At 38.5% G+C, this 11,646-nt stretch overlaps 1 long non-coding RNA gene across 1 annotated transcript; it reads left to right on the plus strand.

Annotated features, from left to right (window-relative positions):
* The first annotated feature begins 1,360 nt into the window (after positions 1-1,360).
* On the plus strand, positions 1,361-2,894 carry LOC110891639. Its single transcript, XR_002565441.2, has 3 exons — positions 1,361-1,390; positions 1,906-1,972; positions 2,763-2,894. It is a non-coding gene; the product is annotated as an uncharacterized LOC110891639 (long non-coding RNA).
* Positions 2,895-11,646: the final 8,752 nt, after the last annotated feature.

Below are 11,646 nucleotides of genomic sequence, written 5' to 3' on the forward strand. Positions count from 1 at the left end.
ACTAAAAGCGCCCACTTTATTCCGATTCGTGAAACTTATACATCTGAGAAAATGTCGGAGGTATACACCAATGAAATCATAGCAAGGCATGGGGTACCGATATCCATTGTATCAGACAGAGATACTCGGTTTACTTCGAAATTCTGGCGTGAATTCCAAGAACAGATGGGAACTAAATTGTTCCTTAGCACTGCTTATCATCCACAAACGGATGGGCAGAGCGAAAGAACAATACAAACATTGGGTGATATGCTGCGGGCTTGCATTATTGATTTTGGGGGTAGTTGGGATGTCCATTTACCCTTTGTCGAATTCACATATAACAATAGCTATCACGCTAGTATTAAAATGGCCCCGTATGAGCTATTATATGGCAGAAAGTGTCGGACTCCGGTATGTTGGGGAGAAGTGGGTCCGCGAGGGCTAGCACCAACTGATATAATCCGAGCTACAAATGCGAAAATCGACATAGTTCGGACGCACTTGAAAGCGGCTCAAGACCGGCAAAAGGCATACGCAGATAAAAGAAATAGGCCAATTGAGTTTCAGGTTGGCGATATGGTCATGCTAAAGGTTTCCCCATGGAAGGGTATTATCAGATTCAGAAAAAGGGGAAAGTTAAGCCCGAGATTCATTGGGCCATTTAGAATCATTGAACGAGTTGGTAAGGTAGCTTATCGACTTGAATTACCCGAAGAGTTGAGTGGGATTCATAACACATTTCACGTATCACATCTCCGGAAATGTTTGGCCGACGAGACCGCTCATGTCCACTACCATGATATCGAGGTGGATAACAGTCTCAACTATGCAGTGAAACCGATTGCGATTTTAGATCGTAAAGAGAAAAGCTTGAGGAACAAAGTGATAAATCAAGTCAAGGTTAAGTGGGACCATAGAAAAGGGTCAGACACTACTTGGGAACCCGAAGAGGAGATGCGGCGTCTCTACCCTACATTATTTGGTACGTAATTCGGTTTCGGGGACGAAACCCTTTTAAGGGGGGTGGACTTGTAACACCCCAAAAACACAAACTCGTATATTATAAAGTTCAAAGAATAGATAAACAAGAGTTTACCAACTAGGAATTTAACCTAGTTAAATTCCAAGTCTTGAATTAATGCATGTTATGGTTAAAATAATTAAAACTAGAGAAAATCATAATTAAAGGGGCTAAACTTGTCAAAACTCAAGGATAAGTTACTAATAGTAACAAAATTAACCAAACTTCCCAAAATTGGGAGTCTGGTCGATCAAGAGAGGAGGGGGCGACAGGGGTTCTCCAAAACCCTAAGTTTCACACCAAAATCTCTTCAATTGAAGCCCCAAATCAGCTCCAAATCAAGCTCTAATCAAATATTAGTAAACACCTCGTTGTAAGGATCAAAAGGTATGTGAAATTCAGTAATTTTGTTACATCACAAATTCTAGGTTAACTGTGAAACATGAGAAATTCAGCCTGATTATTGATGCATGGCTGAAATTAGAAGGAGTGTGAGGTTTAGGATCAAACCCTAGATGATTTCTTGACATTACCTTGTATGATACTTGTAGGGATTACTTAATCACCATTGTAGGTGATTAGAGAACCTTAAGAAACTTGTTTAATGCTGAAATTATAACTCTTGTTTTGCATAATCTGAAAATTTGGAAAGATAAGTTCTGAAAAGATAATGTCAAGATGCATGCAAAATTTCTAATATGGTGAAATTGGATGTTGAATTTTAAAGTCATGAACATGTTTATGAATGTAGAAAAATCTGACCCACTAGGTGTTTGTTAAAATGCCTAAGTGAGGATTAAATGTGAAATTTTGATAAAAACGCAGATTTGATAATGGTCCATAATTGATGTGAAAATGGTCATGAAAATGATTCTAAACATGTTAAAAACTGGATTTTCTAGGCAAAGAGTCCGGTTCCTCTAGCGGGCAAGCCGGAGGGGATTCACGAGGAAAAGGCGCGCTCTAAAGGTATGAAATTTATCGTTTCATTACATTATACATATCGTAGCTTTATGAGTTGGTTAAAGAGGAATGAAAGCATGATGACCGAGGATTTCCATTATGTCATGAATTTGGCTATTGCCCTAAACAAGTTATAAACATGAAGTCGAGCGTCCGTAAGGTGCTTGTACTCCGCACCCAAACGGGTCAAACAAGTTTTGGTAATAAACACGAAGCATGACTTTATTATATTGTGCGAATAATACATGAGGTGTAGGCCGTGTAACGAACACCATAGACAAACTTATAAGCCTTGTCCTTTTATTAGATGCTAAGTTTTGGTTTTGATGCATGATCATAGTACGAAAGATCAACTAGAAGTCTTGCAATTAGCGTGAATGTTAATCTCCGTAACATGCCCAATTAAGTTATAGTTGAGTAATGTGATCGCCGATATATAAATACGAAGAATTAGCCCAGCCGTTTAACGATTCATACGAAAGTATGCTGTTTCGACTCATAACGAACCAGCAAAAAACTGCATTTTTAAACAAGGGAGTTATGTGCAGAGTCCACCGTAAATTACGGTAGTACCGTAATTTACGGTGACCTGCAATTCTTTTACGGTGAATACCTACTGAGTTACGGTAGGTCCTAAATGTCCAGAAGTCACCGTAATATACGGTGACACCGTAAATTACGGTGGAACCCTGTTTGATAAAAAATGTTTTGATCATTTTCTTGAACCAGTGTTCGGACCTGGTTCGAATACGTAATTTCCAAGAGTGATAGTACTAATGCTTGTTTAAAATGTTAGTTCTCAGGTACCCAAGTAACGGATGAAGATCAAGCAAGCGAGCCGAACCGAACACACAATCTTTTAGAACGCTTCCGCAATTATGACTTTTGTTTTAGATACTAAGTAAACTAATGGTAGTTACCTTCTTGTATGGGGTTTTATAACAACAATACATGTATGTTGTAAAATTTTGGGTTTAAACTATGAAAGTTTTTGTAAAGTCGTCATTTTGGCGTTAAAGGCAAGGTTTTTAGGTTGTTAAATTTGATAATATAAACTGGGTCTTACAATAGCAATTGTCCCCAAAATATATCTGTTGGTATACCAACTCCAACGGATATATTTTAAGATTTATTTCGTGCATCGAGGCAATTAAATCAGAATGATGCTTGAAGTGACATTGTGTAACTTCCAACGCGTTTTTCACTCAATGGCTATCCATTTAGCCTGTTGGTGCACTACATCTGTTGATTCCGTCTAGGTGTCTAGGATCAAGTCTTATATCATATTGTATAAGCATAGGGCTCGAAATACGAGAAAATAGAAGCTTGTAAAGGTGATATGTGTTTGAATCGCTTTTAGGGCATTAGATATCATGGATCGCCTTTATGGCAGTTTTGGGTCGCCTATGTGAACATAGGCTGAACCGCTCATATGTCACATGATCATATGAGCGGTCCCAGACTTCTATATATAGGCCCATGAGCGATTCATTCTATAGAGATCTTGTTTTCCACGCCGAAGCTCTGCCGGTGTGATGTTTGAGCTGTAAAACGTTGAAAATCAATACAAAAGATAGTTAGAAGGAAGAACGTGCTATATCTACTTGCTTTTCTTATAATTCCGCATCTGAATCGCAAGAGCAAACCTCTGAACGACTCGTTCGGGTCTCCAAACGATCCTACAGGTGGTATCAGAGCTTAGGAGGAGGTTTTCTACAGAATATAGCCGGTTTTCAGTGTTGTTTCTCACTTCTACACCTTCTTTTCTAATTTCGAGGAGATTTCACGGTTAAAAATCGCTCCAAATTCTCACAATATGTGCGGAATCATGATTTAACAAAACCTGGAAGTTTTCAGACCTTAATTCGGCTTAAAATTGATTAAAATTGAATTTTCGCTCAAAAGCGGTTCGTGTTTGCTGACATCACTTCGTGAACCGCTCGAAAATACTGTTGTGGATCGCTCATATAGACTTTTATGAACCGCTCATAGGAACTTTGCATGAACCGCTCCAAAGTTAATTCTTTGAATCGCTCTAAAACAACTGTGGATCGCTCTTAGAACAAATTCCTGAACCGCTCGTGTAAATATTGGTGAACCGCTCCAAATTTAATTTCTGAACCGCTCATTCAGACAAGACCTTGAACCGCTCAAAATTAAATTTTTGGAATCGCTTATCTGAACCGCTCGAACAACACTTGTGAACCGCTCGAACAACAACATTTGTGAACCGCTCGAACAACAACACTTGAACCGCTCGAACATCATTAGTTTGGACCGCTCATTAGGTTGAATTTTGATTGGATCGCTTTTGTGATTGTTGTTGAACCGCTTTTCTGTCAGCTGCATTGAATTTTGTGTTAAATCAACATGAGTTCTGAATTCTTCAACGCGTTTGCTACACCGAGCACTCCAGCCGCGATTGCTCAAGCCATGAATCTTGAAAATGAGACGGGAACAACCCAGAAACCCCCTAAACTGATGAGTATTGAAGAATATTACGGGTGGAAGGATCGTTTTGAAAACTGGGTTCAAGCAAATCATCTTAGATCATGGGAATGTATCTTGAAGAAGTATGTGTTACCAAGAACAGAGGTGAATGTTATCAAGCAGATATCTGAATTTACAGATCAAGAACGTGCAATGTACAGAGCAGAAAAAATGATGATCAGTTTGTTACAGCAGGCGATTAAAGAAGATATATTCATTCTGTTAGAACATGACAAAACTGCTAAGTCAATATGGGAAGCTCTTAAAATCAAATTCGAGGGAAGTACGAGTATGGTGAAAAGCAAAAAGGCATTGCTTAAGAAAGAGTTTGATCTTTTTAGCAGTTTACCAGGAGAGGATACTAAGACGCTGATTGAAAGATACTGTCACTTAGTGAGATCATTAACAATGATTGGTGTTGATAAACAACGTGAAGAGTATGTGGATAAATTGGCTGACGCGTTACCTCAGAAAGAGTGGGGAACGTATTTGATGATATTGAAAAACACGGGTGTTTATGACGGACTGACAATTGGGCAATTTATTGAAAAATTAGAGGCTCAGAATCTTGAACAGCAAAAGATCGCTAGAATGAACAGTCCTAGTGGTCAACAGGATGTTAAAATGTACTATAAAGGTAGTGTTCCAGTTTCTGAAGCTGAAAGAAGTCCAAAGATTCAAACCGCCTTCAGTGCTGGAGATTCATCTGAGAAAGCTGATCAGGGTTCAAACAAGAGCAGCAGCGGGTTTTCATCGTTTCCTAGTGTGAATCCGAAAGAGACTAACACAAGCTTTCAGTCTCAGAGTACGAAAACCGGAAATGGATACATAATTCAGTGCAACATAGCTCTCAACCTTCCAGAAGGTCAAAGCTTCTCTGAAGACACTGCTAAAGACCACATGGCACTACTGGGTTCAGTTCTGTTATCTTATGAAGGTCTAGTTGCTGGTCGGATCGGAAATCCTATGCTCACCAAAGAGGATTACGACCAAATAGACGCCGAGGAAATGGAACTTATGGATATCAAATGGTGTCTTGCAAGTGTTCTTCGTCGGGCTGAGAAATTCAAAACTATTACCGGGAGAAATGACTTTCTTGATGCACATGTTTCTACTTTAGGTTTTGATAAATCTAAAGTTACTTGTTTTCGATGCAGGGAGAAGGGCCATTTCAAACGGGAGTGCAAAGGAAGAGAAGCTAGCGGAGCACAGAATCCATTCGGGAAAGATGATTACTACCGCAAAGCTATCTATCAGCAAGTTGGTCAATCCCAAGAACCTCAGACAGCTCACGGAAGAAAAATTGAAGATTCCAAAAGAGCATGTGTTGTAGATTTTAGCTGGAATGATTATATACCATCCGAAGCCACAGCAGCACGCATTATCGATCAAGATGATGAGAAACTACCAGAAGGTTTCAGTTGGGATATGTTTGTGGATGAGAAGGGAGAATACAAAGCTTTCATTGCAAAGATCGTCCGAGAGCCAAATTTGTTTGCTACTTGGATGAGATCTATTGGAGAGAATGTGTCAAGTGGAGATGAAAAATCTGTGTCATCTGATAATAGTTCAGATAGTACTGATGGAATCTCAGAACACTCTGGAGATGTTTCAGATAGTTCAGATGAAATTGTACAAAATGAATCTGTGCAAGAACAGGATGTTGTATTTGACAAAACACCATCGGATTCTGATGTATCAGATGGGGATTCTGATAAGTCTGTACATTTTGATCAATCACCTGATTTAAGCAGCGGTGATAATGAGGAAGAGAAACATATAAATGTTGCAAAATCTCTATTGTCTCCTAATAGTTTTCATTTCTATTTTGCAGAAAAAATGGAGAAACTAGCGGAGGAACGAGTTGTAAAAGATAAACAATCTGAATCTGAAGGTGAATTTCAGAATGTTGAAAGTGTTGCTGAAAAGATTACAGAAGCTGTGAAAGAAGAGAAGGTGATTGAAGTGGAAAAGGTGATTGAAGTAGAAAAATTGATTGAAGTTGTTAAGATAATCGAAGTGGAAAAGATTGTTGAAGTTGTGAAACCGTGTGAGAAGTGTTTGGAAGTATGCAAAGAGTGTGCAGCAAAAGACGACATCATAGCTGAGTATGAGAAAAAGAAAGAGCAGTTATTGTTCAATCTCAACTACGTGAAGGAATCGTACGACATATTGAACAAAACAGTAACTGGTCTACAAACAACAAACACTGAGAGAGAACAGGCGCTGACAATGATGAATGCAACTCTAATGTCGAAGCAAAAAGCGATAAACTTCTACATTGAAGAAAGTGCCAAATGGAAGCAAGAGTTGGAAACGGAAAAGATAGAGAATGAGAGAATTAGGAGGTTATTGTTAAGCTACACTACTTCTGATTATCTCATTGATCGTGTTTATCCAACTGTTGCAGGTTTGGAAGTTTTTCAAGACGAAAAGCTAACGAAGAAGAAAGACTGTGGTAAGAAACCGACTGTTAGCTATAACAAGTGTCCACCTCCAATTTGGAATGGGTATTCACCTAGGAAACCAAATGAGGAACAACTTGCAAAAGCAGTCAATATACAGCTTAAAACCGACACAACTGACGTTTTACCAGAAAATATTGAAGTGACATTTACCTCATCCGATACTGATCATGAGTCTGAATTAATCAAAAAGGTGGTCGATCAAGTGTTGGATACTGATGAGGAGTCCGAGTCGAAATCTAAGTCTGGAGGGTCAAAGTCGTCAGTTAACAGTCAAAATTCGTCGGTCAAACGGTGTTACAGTAAAGAATTTTTGTTATCGAAAGCAAATTTGGATGATGAAACATTCGAAGTTGTTTATACTTTGAATGGTTCTGACAAATTATACTACAATAAAGAGTTCCCAATAATGAGTATTAAAACGGAACTAATAAACAAAACTTTCAAACTAATTGAAATTAATATTCCAGAATTAAAAGTTTTGAAAAGTTTTGAAAAACCTAAAAAATATACTTCTAGAGTTCAACAACGTTTAAATAAGAAAAAAGGTTACAATTCTGGTTCTGGTTTTCACAAGAAACCTAACCAAAAGTGTAGCTACAAAAAGAAAGGTTTAGGTTTTATTCCACCAGAAAATGATAAAAATATGAAAAATTCTAAAACAAAATTTGAATTTGTGTCAGGTGGAAGCTCAGACGAGGAACAACAGAAACCATTCTGGAGACAGTCCAACAAAGAGTTTCTTGCTGAGAAAAAGAAAAATGGAGATGAGATTTGTTATCAAAGAGAGACTCGTACCTGTTACAGATGTAATGAAGTCGGTCACATTGCATGGAACTGTACATGGAATGCTAAAGCAAAACAGGGAGTGTCTCAGAAGTTGAAAGAGAAAGTTGTTGATGTTGAACCACCGACTGAAAAACTTAGAATGTTTGAGAATTCAAAATTCGAGGTTGGTGAATGTTCACAAAAGAACAAGTATGAGAAGAAAGGAAAAGACAACCAGGTGTGGGTTGCGAAGAAAGATGATGTGATCATTGGCAATGAATCTGGTTCCACAAGGCCAGAAGAGCCACAGGTTGAGAAAAAGATCTTAGTGAATGATGAGGAGTTTCCATCATTGAAGTTTGAGGAAGTAAAGAAGAAAGTGGGAAAAACTGAGATTTCGAATCAGTTCTACAAAGAAAAGAATGATTTTGATGTCGGAAAAACATTCAATGGGAATGTTAAAAAGATATTTGGAAAAATGTTGAGTGGAAGAGCAAAGGGGGTCAAAGATTTTTACGCTACGAAAAAGGCTACATACAACCCGACTGCTCAGGAGTTGAAATCCATCAAGTCTGAGAAGACTTGGATGGATGTTTGTTTTCCATAATAGTCTAAGGACTACGCCGGAGATCCCAAGTTTATATCGTGGATCATGAATCGGCATCCTTCTAGTATTTGAGAAGTTTGAATGTTTGTGTTTAATGCTTAAATGTTTTTGTTTACAGGTTGAAGGACTATGCCGGAGCTTCCAAGATGGTTAGTGTGAAGCAGGAATCGGCATTCTGGTTGTAAAATGGTGATGTAGACGTAATATTCCTACACGTGGTAGTTGTTGGGTATCTACAAGTGGTAATCTTGTTTCCACAAGTGGTATTTGTGGATAAATTTTTGAGTGTATTTTTTTGAGGTACATTTACAAGTGGTACAGAAGGTTCTTAGAGGCAAATGGTAAATCAGGGACATTAATTTGTACTTGATTTACTATTCATGACAAAAGAGAGACAAGATGATGAACCACATCCCCGTTTTTAAAATTGATAAACCTACAAGTGGTTGATATCAACACAAATTTATTTTCCGGAAAAATCATTTCGATTAAAACAAACTTAAGTGTTTTGAAATCTAAATGAGAAAATGATTTGTGATAGGGGGAGTTCAGATTGTTTATGCCTAGTGAATGGCGATTTGATGTGATTCAGTGTCAGTTGTCAAGTTTCTGTATAGTTTGTTTTACTTTTTATGTTTCTAGTAGGTAAAAATTTAGAAGTTTTCAAATTTTCTTTAAAATGTGTTTGCATTTTAGGGGGAGTAGGGAAATTTCAGAAAATCCAAAAACATTTGAAAATTTGAAAAAGCCAAAAACATGATAAAATTCAAAAATGAGTTTTGTTGCGAAAAAGAGGAAATGATAGTACATCAGTGGACTATCACGGCACGCTAAAGAAATGTAAAGTCTAAAAAGTGTTAAACAATCTTACTGCGGATGTGTCAGTAGATTTTCACACATTTAGTAAATTGAAACGAGATATAAACCTAATTCAAACTTGCTTAATTCGTGGGTAACTATTCTTGAATATATGGGTAACCCCCGAAATCTTGTTTGAAAGGTCCCGTATTCTGAGATACTAGGTCTTTATACTCAGTGATATCTGGGGTATTATCCCGGGACTTCTGCTGTATGGAAGTACTGACCTAGTCCCCGGATAATACTTTCTGCTAAAGCTTTGAAACATAAGCTTCGCCCTCAGCATGCTGATGAAACAATAAAATTGATAGTCGCTGCTGTTGAAATGCAAAAAGATCCTCTAAAGGGGACCCACCAAAAGTCGAGCCGTCATCTCTCTGCTGAACGGAAGTTCTGACCTGAGCTCTCACGGTTTCGCATCTACCCTTTACAGATATCATCTGTGGTATACTCACCTGTAAGACTGAATATTTGGGGTCTGGATACAGGAGTATATTCAAGTGGAGTGATACACAATTAAGTTTAAGTTTCTAAAACATTAAATATCGTATCTCGAATCGATTGAAATTTGTGTTGGGAATTTAAGAGGACAAACATACTGACAATCTAGGTAAATTGTTTAAAACTGAAAATGAAATCAAGCTTAACGGTGTTGTTGATTTGTCTCATAAACTGATATGATCCTCTTGCACGAACTCACAAAAATATTGTTTGTAAATAGTTTATCTCTGCATGTGGTGTCAACAAATATCTCTCAGAAAATCCAAAAAGATTTTGTGTGTGTTTTAGCATAATTTTGAAAAAGTCAAAAAGATTTTCGACAACTGATATTGGAAAACTGATTTTCAAAATTCCGTGTGCTAAACATGATGAGCAGTATTTGAGGGGGAGTGTTTGTGTAAATCTAATTGTTTTCATTAAATCTAACCTTCTTCAAGTGGTTCATCATAGATTGGTGAGAGAGAGTCATGGGTTGATGCACAGGATGTTGATATGTGATAAATCTAGAAAATTTATGGCTGGGTTAAGATTGTGCAGGAATCAAGAAATCTGATCAAAAGAATTAAAGTGTTTTTAAAGCCAGGTTATTCGATTCTGAAGGCCTGTGTAGATCAGACAACGATCCTGAAGATGTTGCTGAAGATCAAAGGAATGCCAGCAAATTGAGAGGAGGAGTCTGAAGTCAGAGAGAAAGAGAAAGCCCAGAGACTGATCTAGCCTGACGAGGTGAAGTTACAGCTTTAAAGTCAGAGTGTGGTAACGACTCCATCAACATCTGAGGGGGAGTCTGTTGGTGCACTACATCTGTTGATTCCGTCTAGGTGTCTAGGATCAAGTCTTATATCATATTGTATAAGCATAGGGCTCGAAATACGAGAAAATAGAAGCTTGTAAAGGTGATATGTGTTTGAATCGCTTTTAGGGCATTAGATATCATGGATCGCCTTTATGGCAGTTTTGGGTCGCCTATGTGAACATAGGCTGAACCGCTCATATGTCACATGATCATATGAGCGGTCCCAGACTTCTATATATAGGCCCATGAGCGATTCATTCTATAGAGATCTTGTTTTCCACGCCGAAGCTCTGCTGGTGTGATGTTTGAGCTGTAAAACGTTGAAAATCAATACAAAAGATAGTTAGAAGGAAGAACGTGCTATATCTACTTGCTTTTCTTATAATTCCGCATCTGAATCGCAAGAGCAAACCTCTGAACGACTCGTTCGGGTCTCCAAACGATCCTACATAGCCCCTATATCTTCTCTCTTCCTTATTGATAAACGATCATCTCTCTCGGAATTCTCAGGTACTTTTCTCTTCTTATCTCTTAGCATTTTCTCATTTGAATTTCACGATGGCCACCAGAACACGCTCTCACTCCGGCGAGTCCACTTCGTCGTTCGTCAACCAGAATCTGCTGAAAAACCCTGCGAAGGAGGTGTGCTCCTTCGATAACGCAGACATCAACGCGTTAAGAACCTCCGGTGCTTTCTCCGACACAGCGATTATCCGTCCATTCGACCGGAGCATTCGTTCCGACGTATGTTCCGAGGAGTGGATCTGCTTCTCATCATATCCTTTTTCTCTTAGTCTCCGATATCCATTCCCGGAATTTATCATGGAGTTCTTTCGGATTACCGGTCTCTGTTTTGCCCAGACGATGCCTATGGTCTGGAGAGTGCTGATTATGCTTAACCAAATCAAAACCCTTCACGTTCCCGATCTCTGTATCGAAGACCTTCCACTTGCTTACCGCCTCCGATCTCACGGCAATAGTCGCTTCTTGCTTTTCTCGACCTCTAGCAATCCCCTCATCCTCAAAGCTTCAAAAAACGAGAATTGGTGGCAACGAAAATTCTTCTTTGTTAGACGGGACTCCATTCCCGAGGGCAAAAACCTTCCGGTGAAATGGTTGACCTCCGATAGGGTTTAGGGTTTTTAGATATCCCCAAACATATCCTGGTGATATATCCTGTGCTAATATCCTGATT

Source organism: Helianthus annuus, chromosome 16, assembly GCF_002127325.2.
Source record: "Helianthus annuus cultivar XRQ/B chromosome 16, HanXRQr2.0-SUNRISE, whole genome shotgun sequence".
Lineage (NCBI taxonomy): Eukaryota > Viridiplantae > Streptophyta > Magnoliopsida > Asterales > Asteraceae > Helianthus > Helianthus annuus.